Source organism: Lolium rigidum, chromosome 4 (genome assembly GCF_022539505.1).
Source record: "Lolium rigidum isolate FL_2022 chromosome 4, APGP_CSIRO_Lrig_0.1, whole genome shotgun sequence".
Lineage (NCBI taxonomy): Eukaryota > Viridiplantae > Streptophyta > Magnoliopsida > Poales > Poaceae > Lolium > Lolium rigidum.
The window spans coordinates 38,663,215-38,681,767 of record NC_061511.1 but is presented as its reverse complement, the minus strand read 5'-3'; positions in this window follow the sequence as shown (position 1 = coordinate 38,681,767).

Sequence of the window (18,553 nt, the reverse complement as noted above, 5' to 3'; positions counted from 1 at the left end):
CCCTGCTCGCCACTCCGCAGTCGTTGTAGTCCAAAGTATTTTGTATTCCGGATGGCACTATAATTTAGGGTCAAGTGTATCGTTGATGCAAGGAAATGGGAGCAATACAATCTTATATTACCAAAAAACAGTTTAACAAGAATGGCAAGGTTTTAGGTAATGTTCAGCAAAAAAGACGTCATGTTCTGCTTGTTATGGTATAGGAGACAAAAAAATCTAGGTGATCGGACAATAGTCTAAATATCTAAGTAACATTTCACTTATGAGAAAAAAATAGTTCTACAATTCTTTAATTATTATGAATACTTGAAGGATTGATCAAAAACTTACAGATACTTTTTGACACAATATTTGAGAAAAGAAGACAGGTTTACAAAATACCTAAATAAGAATTCAATACCTAATGGTATTTTTTTAGACTTCAAATTATAGATCCTGCAGGCATGAGATGCAGGAAGCAAGTACCAAAGAAGACATCAGCACTTACTTCCATATGGTCATCTTTTACTTTGAGCATTTACACTTTTTTGAATGTATAAGGTCCTTTCAAAAAAAAAGAATGTACATGGTAGATACATTATTTATCCTAGTAAAAAGAGGTCACAAGGAGATTATTGAAGAGGTCAGAAATGAATAATACAATTAACAAGGATCAAAACTTTCAGTACATAATTCTTGTTGTAAATATTTACAAGTTAAAGTTAAGATCTCTCAGCATTAAACATTAAGCATCAGGTGCTTAAGATATGAGTACATGTTAGAAAATTTTCTAGAACTTTCAGTTGAAGAATATTAATTTTTCAAATCCATCCATGAACCGTAAAAAGCTGCCAAAATTGCTGCTATGTCTTGACTCTTGAAGCACATAACATCTACATTGTAAATACTCCATTTGGGGTAAATAAATTCATCTAATCACAACATGGGGGTGTGTCTTCAATGTAGATTTTATTGACGACAATTTTTTTATAATTTCAGACCCATAATTCAGTTAGATATTTAGTCTTCCAACTAAGCTAAGGAGGGATCAAATTGGCATGCTTATATATACCACAACAGATCTCTCTGAACAAACATGTAATGCTGGATAATACCTACTTGCAGATCGTTTTTGAAGTACTATATATGTCTTGGTGCATAAACACGAAAGGTAGTTCCATAAAGCCCAAGAGTTGTCAGGTAAGCCCTATTTTATTTTTCGACTCAATCAGTCACATGGCGATAGCAGCAAGAAGTAACATATTTTGGGGGATTGAACTGATCATGCAAATCTAGAGTGAAGAAAAAGAAAAGAATACAAGTCATTATTTAATCATATGTGCATCAAACCAATCTTTCGTGATACAGAGAGTGACATGAATCAATTACCTTGAACGACTGCGAGACCCTGCCATGCAGGATGCGCTAAATAGCCGATGTGACACCAAAAGGATGACGAGGGGACATCGAGCTTGAACCCATCACGATCAAGGTATGCAATCTGTGAAGTGATAGTAATGAATCACTGCAATAAAGCTATTTATCAGATCCGGATGTCTGTTGAGTTGATGTGCAAAAATCTGGACAGATAAATTCATATTTTACAGTTCTAGATGAAAATAAAAGGAACACAGCTCAAGGAAATAAACGTTTCTGAGAAGTACATGTCAGTGGATCGTCCAACATGGCTATCAAACTTTGCAATATTTGACTGCAACAATATTTATTTACATGTACATGCTTGACAAAATTCATGAAAAGTACATACATTGTGTGGCAAGATCCTATAGAAGTATAATAAAAGCACCATGTGTTATCTCTGGGTGTTGTTTCAAAGTAACAGAACATGTTATAAAACATGACCATGATCTGCATGAAATGGCCAGAAAAATATATTTGATAGCATCTCTGGAGAGGCTCTAAGATACTGATAGCTATTTACCTTAACTATGAGAACTCATTCACCAAACAGATGACACTGATAAAGTTGTTATGCAACCTCAAGTTATATTGCAGAGTAACCATCACGGACATGAGCATTTGATTAATTAATTAACAAATAATGCTAGTTATGATCCCATACAGAATTACAGATGGAGCTAATTATTTCTTTCAGTCTTCATATATACCGACTATATAGGCTAAGCATTCATATATTCTCAAATCCCTTAAGTCTAGTTCTCCTCTCTACCTTGGCCGGCAGCTCCATGTGTTGCAAAAATCAAATGGTGTCATTCGCTGGAAGCAAATTTCCATGCAAACTTACCTCTACAACATGATCTTTTAATGCGTGTCTGCAACCATAGCTTCCATATTCAGAGCATCTCCACGGCGCCCCCCAAATAGTCGCCAGCAGGGGCGCCGGCACCGTCGTATGGGGGACGTCGGTACAGCATCCTCCATTTGGGGAAGCTGCTCCAACACCGGCGCGCCCCATACGACGGCCCCAATAGATGATTTGAATTTGAAAATTCGAATAAAAGCATAGAAATTCGAATAAGTTCACGAATTTAATGTTTGAGCCAACACACGGCCACCAAATTCGAATAGGTTTTCGAATATGAAGTATGGGCCAACATACGGCCACCAAACCGCCGTCTCCGGCGCAAAAAAAAGGGCTTCCAAGCCATCTGATCAGATGAACGAGGTCACAGGCGGCTCAACCTCGACGACGTCCTCATCGGCGGCGAGCCCGGGCGGCAGCTCCATCGCTGCAACAGGATCCACAGTCGCCGGGGGAGGCATGAACGTCGACGGTGCCGGCGGAGAGATGAACGTGGATGGTGCCGATGCCGGCGGAGACATGAACATGGACTGTGCCGGTGCCGGACGGGGTTTTGGGGGAGATGATGTATATTTTGGGGATTTGTGGCTGACAGGAGGCTCCCACGCCCAAAATTTTCAGCCTCGCGAGGCGCCGGCGCGCCCGATTCGCGCCCTTGGTGAAGGGGCCGGCACGGGGTTTCCGGCGGAGATTCTATTGGGCTCGAAAATTGGCCGCCGCCGTTTGGGCGCACCGGTGCGAGCCCATTTTCGCTCCCGACCTCCAAATCGCTATCGGGGGCGCCGGTGGAGATGCTCTCATTACCTTTCCATGTGGAGTTATACAAACAGAGGACTGAAGCTTATACCGATGCCTATGTCATTCTAAAATTTCGCAGGACAGTGCGCTTGACTTCTGTAACTTGTATGCAGGCAGGAGTTTCTAAGGTCATCTGTCACAAAGGAAGGTTATAGAGAGTTAAGAACACATGCACACTTAATAAAAGACACTATAAGAAAATATAACACAATAAGAAGAGGCTTCCTTCTTTGACCTTCTGATGAGTTCTTCTTAATGATTTTCCATGCTAACACATAGCAACAGAAGGGGAACTGCAACTAACAGTGATACTCCAAGCAGGGCAAATATGATGATTATTAAATGTTGCTTCCCTATTTGGAGGTCCGTGTTGCCTTCACAGCTGAAAATTTACAATGACGAAATTAAACTTATATTATATATTTTATGACAACCTGGCTAAGTAACTTAAATCAGATGGTATCATGATTCCCAGAACTTAAGAGAAGACATCTAGACTTAATTTGTCTAACATCAAGGTTTCAGGAGTAAGTAATGTTGTTGGTATAAAAATATATGTAGTAATGTATTGCATAGCGAAAGAATACAAACTTCAGAATAATGCATGTGCCGAGCGTTGAGAATGTCTCCAGAGTCCAGCTAGCTAATTAATTATTCTGAAGATACCTGCATTATATGGACAGACATCAACGGGGGCGTGTTATTCTATTTTCTTTTTGGCTAAGTTTTCAGTATATGAGCTATGGCATGCATACTTTGTAAACGTATAAGTTGGCAGTTGATATACAGATCATTGAGAGTGGGCCTTTAGAAGGGAAATCACCTCAGGTTTAGGTGACGAAAAATCAGATCGAGGTGTAGTGTTGCCAAGCTCATGTGGCAGGCTCGGCCCGCGTCTGCTCCAACCTGCCGATGCATATTTGGGATGGACTTGCCGTGACGCTCTGGATCAGAAAACTAAGAACTCGGTGCGCGGCAGCAGGATGCGATCAAGAACTGGTAAAAAAAGGGAAGCTCGTTCACATCCGATAGGGATTTCAGTGGATTGCGATGGAAGAATAGCCACCACCGGTCGGGGATCTCGGGCAACGACCTCCCCATGCGTGTCTTGTGCGATCTCACCCCCTCTCAGTAATCGGTTACCGAGATTTTGGGCGGAGAATGCACAGGCCGTGGCGGCGCTTGGAGGACTGGGCGCATGCGGGGGAGGACAAGTTTACATGGAAGTGCATCACGTAGAAGCGCAGCACGACGGCCTTGCCGTCGGCGGGGATATACTGGAGGCGATCGATGGCGGGGTCGGCGAAGACGTCGTTCTTGGAGAGTGGAGACGAAGATGGTGACGCTGGCGCCTCGCTTGTCGGCTTCAAAGTCGTCCGTGACGACGGAAGCCTCGATCATGCGCGTTGAACCCCGCGCTTCAAAGATGACAAGCGTGATGTTGACCAACCGTGAGGGACGGACGGCTTCGAAGCCGGGTGCCACAATGGAGAAGCTGGAAGGGACGATGTTACATCACCTAGGAAGGCGGCACTTGACGACCCCGGCGACAGCACCGATGAGGGGACTACGAGTCTACGACGGTGGAGTTGTCGCCCACGGCCATGAGGTTGATGGCGCCGATATTGGAGGGCGTTGGGCGGCGTCGGGGGCCGGCGGTGGTAGGAGGAGAGAAATTATTGAGCGGTGGACTGCAGGTGGCGGGGGCAGGGGCGGCGGCGCCAGCCATCCTAGGGTATCACACCACGGGAAAGAGAGGACGAGGGGATTTTGCGGGACATAGGGAAGGAGGGCGACGTCTGATTTGATTACCTTGATTTGATACCGTGATTAATTACCTTGATTGTGATTGTGTGGGGCGGATAAATTTGGGTGTACTATGATTGTGATTAATTACCCATTAAAAATCAATCAAGGAAACGCATGCTCATTCAATCAAGGACATGATTGTGATTAATTACCTTGATTGTGATTATGATTGCGGGACACTGGACCTAATTTGACGTTGGATAATATGATGAATGGCTGGGATCTTCCGAATGTTTGACATCAAAGTGACACCATCCCGAACTCGAATATAATAGTAAAGATAGATAGACTAACCCGGACAACCCTTAAAATCCATCATAGACCTTTAATAAGTCTGCCCTCTCCTATATCTATTGGTAGACTGTTCCGGACCACTGTCCTCACCTTTACCAATAGATAGACTGATCCAGGCAACCCTTATCACTAGTCCGTTGGTATGCGAGAGGGAAAAGATACAGTTGACTTCCCTAGAGTCATTATAGATCTCATGGATAACGCGAAATGTACGGCGCTAGAATCACTAGACGGCATTGGTGATTAGTCCTAAATAAGTAGAACCCTTGCAATGGAACCTCGACCATCAACACATACCATGGTTCCATTTCTCACCACATAGTCATATTCATAATTGTAAAGTAATGTTTTGATTTTCACTGTAGGAGTGATAAGTATAGTACTTTGCATATAATTTGATAAAAAATAATCAAATGACACGAGCAAGTGATGAACTTGCCTTTCTTGACTGCAAGATTATGCAGGCAAAAACTTCGATACGTGGTAACTCCAAATTCTGAAATACCATCATCGTCCGGTAAGGACAATGTTTAAAGAACTGACGAAGATGCTATAATGTTTGTATGCGATGCAATCGTCCTGAGTGTAACCTAATTTCGATGATTTAGGATTGGTGAGTTGTAAAGATTTCTTTAAGGTGTGTTTCAATTTTGGAATGGTTCTCAAACAAGATTCTTATTAGGATTTTGTGATATGAATAGCATAAACAAGTGATATAAGGTATCATAACAATCATACACACAAAAGAATAGTGATTGCATAACATGTAAAGAGTAATTGTTAGTGTTAAGTATTATAGTGCATGGTTCATGCTTACTTATTATATTTCAAAAGAATAACTTTTGAAGAACAGATTAATTAAGAAATAATAAGTATTTCAAGTAAGAATTATTTGTTGTTATGGTTTGCTGGATATTTACTTCAAAATAATAACTTTTGAAGAACATGTTTCATAAAGAACAAGGGCTACTACAAATAGGAGCTATGTGCTTCTAGGGTTTACTATAAGATTCATTTAGTTTATTAATAGGGACTAGTTGGTTACTAAGTAAGATGGGTCCATATGCAGCAAGTGTTGGCATGTTTAAGCTAAACATGGTTCTACTAGGGTATGATGGTTGAGGTTGATTCCAATGGTGTGGTATTTAGAGATGGAGGTCAATGGTGTTAATATGAGAGTAACAAGCTAGGGTTTGCACCTAAGTGGCACTAGTGGATTATATAGGGTTTATTTAAGAATGAAAACATGGAATGATGACTTCATGTGAGTTGGTTTTATTTTAGTAGATATTGAGCATGCATTCATTTGTTTCTTATTAAGATTCTATAGGTAAAGGTGAAGTTTATATGATCACATGGGATAAACCCCTAGGGTTTTAGGATTGAAACTAATTTAGGGTGATCACATAAAATAACGAGATCAACATTCTTGTTTATATTAGAACTAGGGTTTCTAAATTGTTTATATTGCCACCACGCGCGTCCCTTCTGACCGATCTCAACGGACGGCCAGGATGCGTCCAGGGCGATACCATCGGCCTGCTGCGCTGGCGGAGGAGGACCAGCGGCCCAACCCATCCGTGTAGGGCACATGCACCAACATCCTGCTGCAACAGAAAATGCGAGCCACCACCAACACCTAGCACGTAGCATGTTCATCATCAGCCAGCTTCTACGAATAATACATATATTTACACCTTCAAAACGATTTTTTTCAGAATACACTACGACGCAGACGCTCACAAACACTTCCATGCACACGTACTCACCCGTGCCGACTGATACGTCTCAAACGTATCTATAATTTCTTATGTTCCATGCTACTTTTATGATGATACTCACATGTTTTATACACATTATATGTCATTATTATGCATTTTCCGGCACTAACCTATTAACGAGATGCCGAAGAGCCAGTTGTCTGTTTTCTCGCTGTTTTTGGTTTCAGAAATCCTAGTAAGGAAATATTCTCGGAATTGGACGAAATCAACGCCCAGGGTCCTATTTTTCCACGAAGCTTCCAGAAGACCGGGGGAGAGACGAAGTGGGGCCACGGGGTGGCCACACACCAGGGCAGCACGACCCAGGCCCTGGCCGCGCCGGCCTGTGGTGTGGGGCCCCCGTGAGGCCCCCTGACCTACCTCTTCGCCTACTTAAACCTTCATCGAAGATAGCCCCAGTAACGAGAGCCACGATACGGAAAACCTTCCAGAGACGCCGCCGCCGCCAATCCCATCTCGGGGGATTCAGGAGATCGCCTCCGGCACCCTGTCGGAGAGGGGAATCATCTCCCGGAGGACTCTACACCGCCATGGTTGCCTCCGGATTGATGTGTGAGTAGTTCACCCCTGGACTATGGGTCCATAGCAGTAGCTAGATGGTCGTCTTTTCCTCATTGTGCTATCATTGTTAGATCTTGTGAGCTGCCTAACATGATCAAGATCATCTATTTGTAAAGCTACATGTGCGTTTATTGGGATCTGATGAATAATGAATACTATGATATGTTGATTATCAATCTATCTATGTGTTGTTTATGATCTTGCATGCTCTCCGTTGCTAGTAGAGGCTCTGGCCAAGTCATTGCTTGTAACTCCAAGAGGGAGTACTTATGCTCGATAGTGGGTTCATGCCTCCATTAAATCTGGGGGAGTGACAACAACCTCTAAGGTTTTGGATGTGCTGTTGCCACTAGGGATAAAACATCAATTCTATATCTAAGGATGTATTTGTTGATTACATTACGCACCATACTTAATGCAATTGTCTGTTGTTTGCAACTTAATACTGGAGGGGGTTCGGATGATAACCTGAAGGTGGACTTTTTAGGCATAGATGCATGCTGGATAGCGGTCTATGTACTTTGTCGTAATGCCCAATTATATCTCACACTACTCATCATAACATGTATGTGCATTGTTATGCTCTCTTTATTTGTCAATTGCCCAACTGTAATTTGTTCACCCAACATGCTATTTATCTTATGGGAGAGACACCTCTAGTGAACTGTGGACCCCGGTCCATTCTTTTACATCGAATACAATCTACTGCAATACTCGTTCTACTGTTTTCTCGCAAACATCATCTTCCACACTATACATCTAATCCTTTGTTACAGCAAGCCGGTGAGATTGACAACCTCACCGTCACGTTGGGGCAAAGTAATTTGGTTGTGTTGTGCAGGTTCCACGTTGGCGCCGGAATCCCCGGTGTTGCGCCGCACTACACTCCGCCGCCATCAACCTTCAACGTGCTTCTTGGCTCCTACTTGGTTCGATAAACCTTGGTTTCTTACTGAGGAAAACTTACTGCTGTACGCATCACACCTTCCTCTTGGGGTTCCCAACGGTCGCGTGTTGAACGGAAAGACATACGTCAACTACGCGCAGCAAGTAAATTTCTGGCGCCGTTGCCGGGGAGATCAAGACACGCTGCAAGGGGAGTCTCCACCTCCAATCTCTTTACTTTGTTTTTGTCTTGCTTTACTTTTATTTACTACTTTGTTTGCTGCACTAAAATAAAACACAAAAAAATTAGTTGCTAGTTTTACTTTATTTACTATCTTGTGTGCCATATTAAAAACACAAAAAAAAATTAGTTACTTGCATTTACCTTATTTTTATTATCATGACTAGTCCTGTAGTTGTTACTTTATCACCTGAGGAATCAATTTTCACTTTTAAACAAGGAGGTGAAGAGAGTTTTAAAGAAGCTTGGTCTAGAATTTTTGATTCTTATAGTAAAACTGAACCTAAAATGACGCTAAGTTTGCTTCTTAGTAATTTTTATTTTGGGCTTATTCTTCGTTATAGATATGCCTTAGACGCTGTAGTGGGAGGAGATTTCCTTCACTGTGATGGGGATCAAGCTTTTAATGCCATAAAGAAATTGGTTGCATCATCTAGTTCCACTAATAATTATGATCCATCCCTTGTTAGTATTTATAATAGATTGAACACTCTTGAGACAAATGTATCTTGCTTAAAAGAAGGGTATGGTCGGATTCGTGAGCATTATGATTATGTTCCAATAAACTCTGAACCATCAATGTGGGACCCCACTATTAAAGTTACTATTGATGGTAAAAATTTTGATGCTCGTTGTGATATTATGACTGAATTTTGCCTTATGCCTGAAAGTATTTATAAATCTTTGACACTCTGGGGACTTACCAAAGGAGGAGAAGGAATAACTCTCATTGATAACTCTGTTATAATTCCCAAGGGAATAGCTGAAGGAGTATTCACAAACCTTCTTGGAAAAACGGTATCCACTGATTATCTCGTTATTGAATGTGTAGGTACAGGACAAATCACACTTGAAAAATCCCTGCTAAAGCTCTTCGGAGCAATCATAGATGTGGAAAAAGGCACTCTAAGTTCCTCCATACCTGGATGCCATCATATATTCCCTAAACCAAAGAGTAAGAAGGGTAGGTGCAAAGCCCCTGGTAAGAATGCTAATGCTTTATCTCTTGATAACACTTGATACACACTTTCTGCGCCTAGCTGAAAGGCGTTAAAGAAAAGCGCTTATGGGGGACAACCCATTATTTTACTACAGTACTTTGTTTTATATTTGAGTCTTGGAAGTTGTTACTACTGTAGCAACCTCTCCTTATCTTAGTTTTATTGCATTGTTGTGCCAAGTAAAGTCTTTAACGATAAAGTTGATACTAGATTTGGATTACTGCGCAGAAACAGATTTCTTGCTGTCACGAATTTGTACAGTAGTCTCTGTCGGTAACTCAGACAATTATGCCAATTTACGTGCGTGATCCTCAGATATGTATGCAACTTTCATTAGTTTTGAGTTTTCTCATTTGAGCAAGTCTGGTGCCCCAGAAAAATACGTCTTTACGGACTGTTCTGTTTTGACAGATTCTGTCTTTTATTTCGCATTCCCTGTTTTGCTATGTTAGATGTATTTCTTTGTTCCATTAACTTTTAGTAGCTTTGTGCAATGTCTAGAAGTGTTAAGAATGATTGTGTCACCTCTGAACATGTGAAATTTTTGGTTATGCACTAACCCTCTAATGAGTTTGTTTCGAGTTTGGTGTGGAGGAAGTTTTCAAGAATCAAGAGAGGAGGATGATACAATATGATCAAGGAGAGTGAAAGCTCTAAGCTTGGGGATGCCCCGGTGGTTCATCCATGCATATTTCAAGAAGACTCAAGCGTCTAAGCTTGGGGATGCCCAAGGCATCCCCTTCTTCATCGACAACATTATCAGGTTCCTCTAGTGAAACTATATTTTTATTCCATCACATCTTATGTGCTTTACTTGGAGCGTATGTTTGTTTTTGTTTTTGTTTTGATTGAATAAAGTTGGATCCTAGCATTCATTGTGTGGGAGAGAGACACGCTCCGCTGTTGCATATGGACAAATATGTCCTTAGGCTTTACTCATAATATTCATGGTGAAGGTTGAACTGCTTCGTTAAATTGTTATATGGTTGGAAACAGAAAATGCTACATGTGGTAATTGGTATAATATCTTGAATAATGTGATACTTGGCAATTGTTGTGCTCATGTTTAAGCTCTTGCATCATATACTTTGCACCTATTAATGAAGAAATACATAGAGCTTGCTAAAATTTAGTTTGCATAATTGGTCTCTCTAAGGTCTAGATATTTTCTAGTAAAGGTCGAACAACAAGGAAGACGGTATAGAGTCTTATAATGCTTACAATATGTCTTTTATGTGAGTTTTGTTGTACCGGTTCATACTTGTGTTTTCTTTAAACAACCTTGCTAGCCTAAACCTTGTATCGAGAGGGAATACTTCTCATGCATCCAAAATCCTTGAGCCAAACACTATGCCACTTGTGTCCACCATACCTACCTACTACATGGTATTTCTCCGCCATTCCAAAGTAAATTGCTTGAGTGCTACCTTTAAAATTTCCATTCTTTATCTTTGCAATATATAGCTCATGGGACAAATAGCTTAAAAACTATTGTGGTATTGAATATGTACTTATGCATCTTATCTCTTATAAGTTGCTTGTTGAGCGATAACCATGTTCCTGGGGACGCCATCAACTATTTCTTTGTTGAATATCATGTGAGTTGCTATGCATGTTCGTCTTGTCTGAAGTAAGGGTGATTTACCATGAGTTGAATGGTTTGAGTATGCATATTGTTAGAGAAGAACATTGGGCCGCTAACTAAAGCCATGATTCATGGTGGAAGTTTCAGTTTTGGACAAATATCCTCAACCTCATATGGGAACATTATTTGTTGCTAAATGCTTATGCATTAAAGAGGAGTCCATTATCTATTGTCTATGTTGTCCCGGTATGGATGTCTAAGTTGAGAATAATCAAAAGCGAGAAATCCAATGCGAACTTTCTCCTTAGACCTTTGTACAGGCGGCATAGAGGTACCCCATTGTGACACTTGGTTAAAACATATGTATTGCGATGATAATCCAGGTAATCCGAGCTAATTAGGACAAGGTGCGGGCACTATTGGTATACTATGCATGAGGCTTGCAACTTGTAGGATATAATTTACATGATACATATGCTTTATTACTACCGTTGACAAAATTGTTTCTTGTTTTCAAAATAAAAGCTCTAGCACAAATATAGCAATCAATGCTTCCCTCTGCGAAGGGCCTTTCTTCTACTTTTATTGTTCAGTCAGTTTACCCACTTCCTTCCATCTCAAGAAGCAAACACTTGTGTTAACTGTGCATTGATTCCTACATACCTGCATATTGCACTTATTATATTACTTTATGTTGACAATTATCCATGAGATATACATGTTACAAGTTGAAAGCAACCGCTGAAACTTAATCTTCTTTTGTGTTGCTTCAGTGCCTTTTCTATGAATCTATTGCTTTCTGAGTTAACTCTTATGCAAGACTTATTGATGCTTGTCTTGAAAGTATTATTCATGAAAAGTCTTTGCTATATGATTCAGTTGTTTACTCATTACATTAACCATTGCTTTGGATCGCTGCATTCATTACATGTGCTTACAATAGTATTGATCAAGATTATGATAGCATGTCACTTAAGAAATTATCTTTGTTATCGTTTACCTACTCGGAACGAGTAGGAACTAAGCTTGGGGATGCTTGATACGTCTCAAACGTATCTATAATTTCTTATGTTCCATGCTACTTTTATGATGATACTCACATGTTTTATAAACATTATATGTCATTATTATGCATTTTCCGGCACTAACCTATTAACGAGATGCCGAAGAGCCGATTCTTGTTTTCTGCTATTTTTGGTTTCAGAAATCCTAGTAAGGAAATATTCTCGGAATTGGACGAAATCAACGCCCAGTGTCCTATTTTTCCACGAAGCTTCCAGAAGACCGGGGGAGAGACGAAGTGGGGCCACGGAGTGGCCACACACCAGGGCGGCGCGGCCCAGGTGACAAGGTATTAACTTGTCAATGCCTACAGGTTGTAGACTAGGGTTTCGTTGGATGTAGAGGGCAAGTAGATCTCGAAGGTTTCAGCCGAAAAGTACTCGACGATGTAAGAACTAGGGTTTGCTAAAACAATGATTCGATCCTTTCTTCGTCCCTCGACTCCCCCTTATATAGGAGGCGGAGCCGAGGGATTCGTGTTGTACAAATTACAGAGTCCGGGAAGGTTTCTAACTCATCCCGCAAGATTACAAATAACACTTCCTATTACAACTCTAACTTTCCTTAATAATATCTTGGGCTCCCGAATCTTCTTATTCTTCGGGTAGTGGGCCTTCAGTAAACCCCGGGTACTATCTTTGGCAGGCCCATTGGGGATGCCTATGTCAGTAGCCCCCGAGATTTTGCTTGAATCGTAGAATCAGGGAAAATCTCCACTGTTTATTTTTATTCGACAACTTTAACTTTTCTATATTTCTTCACATAAATTTCTATATTGTACAGGGATAATGGTAGTTGGGGCTAGTTCATCTGACGGATCAGGTACTAGTTAACTGCTCTAGTGGCAATCCGCAAAAACCTACTTCAAGATCACGTCCCTGCACTACAAGAAAAGTTGCCATGGCCGACGAAGTTGAAGTCGCGCCGTGGTTGCTGGTGTACCATGGCCGACGATTTTGGGTCCCTCCGTGGTGCATGTCAAAACTTTTTTTTTCTCGTTTTTGAGGCCACCTAGCCCGACGAAAGCGGCCAAAACGTCGCGTATGGTGGCCCGGGACGTGGTGCATCTCGAAATCTCGGGTTCGCCGGCCGAGTCAACGCAAATCCGCACCGCCGAGGGATGTAGGGCCCGGATGGCAGCCTCTCGGCATTGTTTTTTTCTCGATCGCGCCATCTCGTTCAACGTTCTCCGATCGAGCCGTTTACGATGCGGGATCATGGGTCCCGCATGTCATCCTCTATGAACCAAAATTCTTTCTATTCTTGGATTTTTTTGACCCCCGATTTCCGGCTACTTCCTTTTTCTTTTGATCCCTTGCCGCCTTGGAAACGTTGAGACCGCTGCTGCTAAATGGGACCCGCATGTCATCCTCTATGTGCAATCAACTTTCTTTTCTTGGAGTTTTTTTGGCACCTCATATTTGGTCACTTGCCTTTTTTTCGATCCCCTGCCGCCTCTCAAACGGTGATACCGCTGCTGCTAAATGGGACCCGCATGTCATCCTCTATGTACTATAAAACTTTCTTTTCTTGGATTTTTTTTTGAAGCTTTCACCGGGGGGGAGAGGATCCCCACCTGAATATATTGCATCAAGAATTGTTATGTTGGTTACATAGGGAGAGGTAGTCACGCCACAGGTCGGCGTGTACCCTCATATCCGCTTTCTTGAAGCGGTGAGACCACAAAGTGAAATCAGCAATAATGTTGCTAAGTGTTGTCGCCGGTGACTGGTCGATTGCTCTGAAAACCTTGGCGTTTCTTGCGTCCCAGATCTTCCAGAGAATGGCGAGGGCGACGGAGTTCCATATGGAGGCTGGAAGGTTGGGAGGTAGTGGCGTGGCCCATATATCCGAGAAGGAGCTAACATTTGGGGTAATGGCGATGCGGCTCCATATTGCTGCCGCGGCGGGGCAGTGGAAGAAGAGGTGCGAGCGGTCTTCAATTGGGGCTTGGCAGCGCGGGCATTCTTGCAACGTGATGATGTGCTTGTGCATCAAGTTGGCTCGTGTGTTGATCCTATCAAGGTGTAGTAGCCACCCAAAGACTTTGATTTTCTTTGGCACCTTTGAGTTCCAAATGTGTGCGGCATCTGGGTCCTGGAGTTGGCCTTGTATGTGCATGTACGCTGCTTTGACGGAGAAGGGCGTTCCATCTAGCATCTTCCGCTCGTCCTGATCGTCATTGAGGTGTACACCCTGCAGCAGAATAGAGAGAGAGGCAAGTTGCTGGGTCGCTGCATTGGTTAGTCTACACCGAAGGCCAGCCGAAATATCATTCTGCAAAATGTCACATACGAATGCATGGGATTGCGTGTGGTGGGAGTATAAGGCGGGGTATGCAGTAGCAAGGGTTTCTGGGAGGAGCCATTTGTCATGCCAAAAGAGAACTGAATGGCCATTATTTGCAATGCAAGTGGTTATCTGTAGGAGGGTGTCTAGGTGTTTGGCAACAATTTTTGTGAGGTAGGATGGGTTTGAATCTGTAAGAGGTGTCGTTGTCTGGGATAGAATCCATTGTTTCCAGGGTAGGTTTTGGGAGTGTAAGAATTTGAAACAAAATTTCAGCAGAAGGCAAACATTCTGTGCTTTTAAATTTTTAGCGCCCAACCCACCCCGTGTAGTCGGAACACACAACTTGTCCCACGCAACGAGGCACTGAGATCCCGTACATGTTTCTTCAGCAGTCCAGAAAAAAGCTCGGCGGCGAGCGTCGATAGTTTTAAGAACGGAGGCGGGAATGAGGAAGGAGGACATGAAATAAGTTGGTAGGGCATCTAGGACTGCGGATAGGAGTACAAGCCTGCCTCCTTTGGAAAGGAGATTGGCGCACCATCCTGCGAGGTATCTGTCGCAGCTGTCAATGATTGGTTGGAAGGCTGAGGCTGGTAGTTTGGTGGCAGCTAGGGGTAGGCCTAGGTATGTTCGGGGGAAGGAGGAAATATGTGTACCTAAGGTGGAGGCAACGGATGTAGCGAGGTCGGAGGGAATGTTCATAGGTACTAATGTTGTCTTTTCGAAATTAATGGTGAGGCCAGTGGCTAGAGCAAAATTATGTAGGATCTCTTTGATGTTTTGGGCCGCTGTTGGTGTGGCTCTGACGATGATGAGGGTGTCGTCGGCGTACTGGAGAACAGGGCATGGGGTATTGTCTAGGAGAGGGTGTGCCAGAAGTCCGTGCGAGCAGGCAGAGATTATTAGTTGTTGTAGGACATCTGCTACTGTGATGAATAGATATGGTGAGAGTGGATCGCCTTGGCGGAGCCCCACTTTACAGTTTATCCAGTTTCCTGGGACTCCGTTGACGAGGACAGCCGTTTTGCCCGAGGCTAGTAAGGATTGGATCCAAGAGACGAATTTTGGAGGGAAACCCCGGAGGTTTAAAATTTTGATGAGGGAATCCCAGTTTACTGAGTCAAAGGCCTTTCGGAAGTCAAGTTTGATGAGCAGAGTGGGAGCTTTCCTTTTGTGACAGCAGTTTAGGATGTCGGCTGCGAACACGAAGTTTTCTGATATGCATCTGCCAGTAATAAAGCCTGTTTGATTTGGGTTCACTAGGATAGGGATGATTTTTTGTAGCCTATTAGTGAGGGTTTTGGCGATAGCTTTAATGGGGCAGTTTTGTAAGGAGATTGGTCTGAAGGCATCTGGTGTTCGCGCGTTTTCTTTTTTGGGGATAAGGATCATGTAGGCTCTGTTAAGACCGTCCAAATCAATCTGACCGTTATGAAATTGTTGGAAGAGGTCGAGGATTTTGGGTTTGACTGTGCTCCAGAACTTGCGGTAGAAGCCGGGGCCGAAACCGTCAGGGCCTGGGCTAGCTGTTGCGTTCATGCCGAAGAAGGCAGCGGTGATCTCATCTGAGGAGAAAGGATCATCGAGGTGGCGTAGGAGTTGGGGAATTGGCTGATATAAGTCGTGTAGGTGGAAGTGCCAGGATGGGTTGGAGGTGGTGCCAAGGAGTTGGGTATAGTAGGATGTTAGAATGTCCGTTTTTTGAGCGTGGTTGGAGAATTCTGCGCCGTTCTGCTCGATTATTGAGATCTTATTGTTCCTAAGCTGGTTTGAGGCGCAAATATGGAAATATTTTGTGTTTTCGTCGCCGTCGATCGCAAATTTAATTTTTGACCTAGTCTTCCAGTGGTCAACCCTGGATCTTAGGGCCCGGCGTAGGGTTCTAATGAGGACGTGCCTGAGGCTAAGCTCCGGCCTGGAGAGCTGTCTGTGTTCCTCGATTAAATCGAGGTAGGACATCACAAGTTTGCAGTTTGTTTCGGCTAGGTGGGGAGGGAGAAGTGATCGTCTCCACGTTTTGAGCGCGAATCTTGTTTTTTTCAAATTTGAAATAAGCCCACGGCCCACGTCGGTGTTTGATTGTGGTGCGGCCCATGTGTCGTGGACGATGTTTCGGCAGGCCTGGTGGCTGGCCCAGTAGGTTTCAAATCTGAAAAAGGCGGGACGGGGGACGGAGGTTGAGATCGCCGCGACAATGGGCACGTGATCAGAAACACAACGTGTAAGGGATGAGATTGATGAGTTTGGGAAAGTGTTAGCCCATTCCAGGTTAATAAAGGCTCTATCGATTTTCTGGAGCGTTGGGTTTTGTCTGTTGCTTGACCAGGTGTATGCTCGATCGAGGAGTGGTAGTTCTATTAGGGATAGGGAATTGATAGTATTATTGAAACTGTCCGCTTCGGTTTGCCTGAAGTTGTTGTTGTTTTTATCTGTTGAGAATCTCATAAGATTAAAGTCGCCAAGAATAATCCATGGAATAGCTGCTGTTGGAGCAATGGATTTAAGCTCATCGAGGAAGGATTGTTTGAGGGTGTGTTCAGTCGGGGCGTAGACGTTGGTGACCCAAATTTCGCTTGGTGATAGGTGTGAGTGCAGGGCAATTGTTAGGGTATAAGCTGATCGTTTGGTGGACTGGAGGTTAAAGAGGCGTGATGAGAAAGCGGTGATCATGCCACCTCGTGTGCCGATAGAGGGAAGTATCTCAAATTGATCGCATAAGTGGGGAAGAAAGGATTTTGCCTTAATACGATCACAAGCGTTTAGCTTAGTTTCTTGTAGCAGAGAAATTGAAGGTTTCAAGTCGGTAAGTTCAGCTAGTACGTCTTTACATTTATCTATGTCGTTAAGGCCACGTATATTCCACGATGCAATTAGGAAGCTGAGATTAAGCATGGAGTAGTCATGGGCACCAAGATTTGGAGAAAGGAGACGGGGCAGGCGAGGTATATAAGTAGTTCCAGCATTTTCATAGTAACATCCGTAGATGTGGTTACATATGTGAGGGTGGAGAGACATATAGTGCGAGTACAACGGTAAATCGAAAAGGGAAATGCAGAAGGCAGGCCACTAGCTGGCGCCGCTGGAACGTAGCGCGGGAAGGCGGAGCAGGGCGAAACATTGTGGCAGGCAGCCGTGCTCGGCCTACGAGGGGACGGCGTGATCATGGCGAGGCAGGGGGCACCTCGTCGTCGTCGCCATCAGCCTTGGCATCAGCGGACGCGTCTGGCTGAGCGGAGTCACCAACAGCTGGGGCGGCGATTGTGGCTGCGTCATCTTGGTCGGCGCCGCAGGCCAGCGCGACGGCTACGAGCGATGCGACGTCTTCACAGGGCGTGGCCGGGTTGTCGGAGAGGCCAGAGGCGTCGAGGGCCCTGGCAAGGCTTGCGGTTGCCGCAGAGAGGTCGAAACTGGCGGCCTTGGCTTTGATGGCCTTGGACACCATGTCGAGATAGTTGCCATCCTCTTTGGCGGCGAGGCGGTGACTGCGGCGGAGCTTCATGGCGTTGTCGGAGGCGCGCTTGGCCCTGACGCGGCGTTTGCGCGCCTCGTTCTCATGGAGCAGAGGAGATGGCGGCGCGCGGCCGGGAGATGGGTTCGCGGATGATGATCCGAACTCGAAGGACGAGCCCGCGATGCCGCGCATGGAGGCGATCAGCTGGTGGGCGTCGGCGACCACCGTCGAGGCGGCAGCCTCAGCAGCAGCATGCGCCAGCTCCGCCTGGAGGTGGATGGAGGCGAGGGTTTCTGCAGCAGAGTTGGTCGCCGAGGAGGCGTCGGGGACGGTCTGGTCACCCTCGTGAACGGAGTCGTCGTCGATGTCATCCATGGTTTGGGTGCCACGGCTTGCGATCCCGAAGGGTGGGTGGCGTGGTCCGGCTGGGGAGGGAGGCGGTGGGTCGGAGCCGTCGGGGTGGAACGGGTCGCCGAGGCCCATGACCCAAGTCTGGATGATGCGTAGATGGACGGTGACCACGTCGTTGT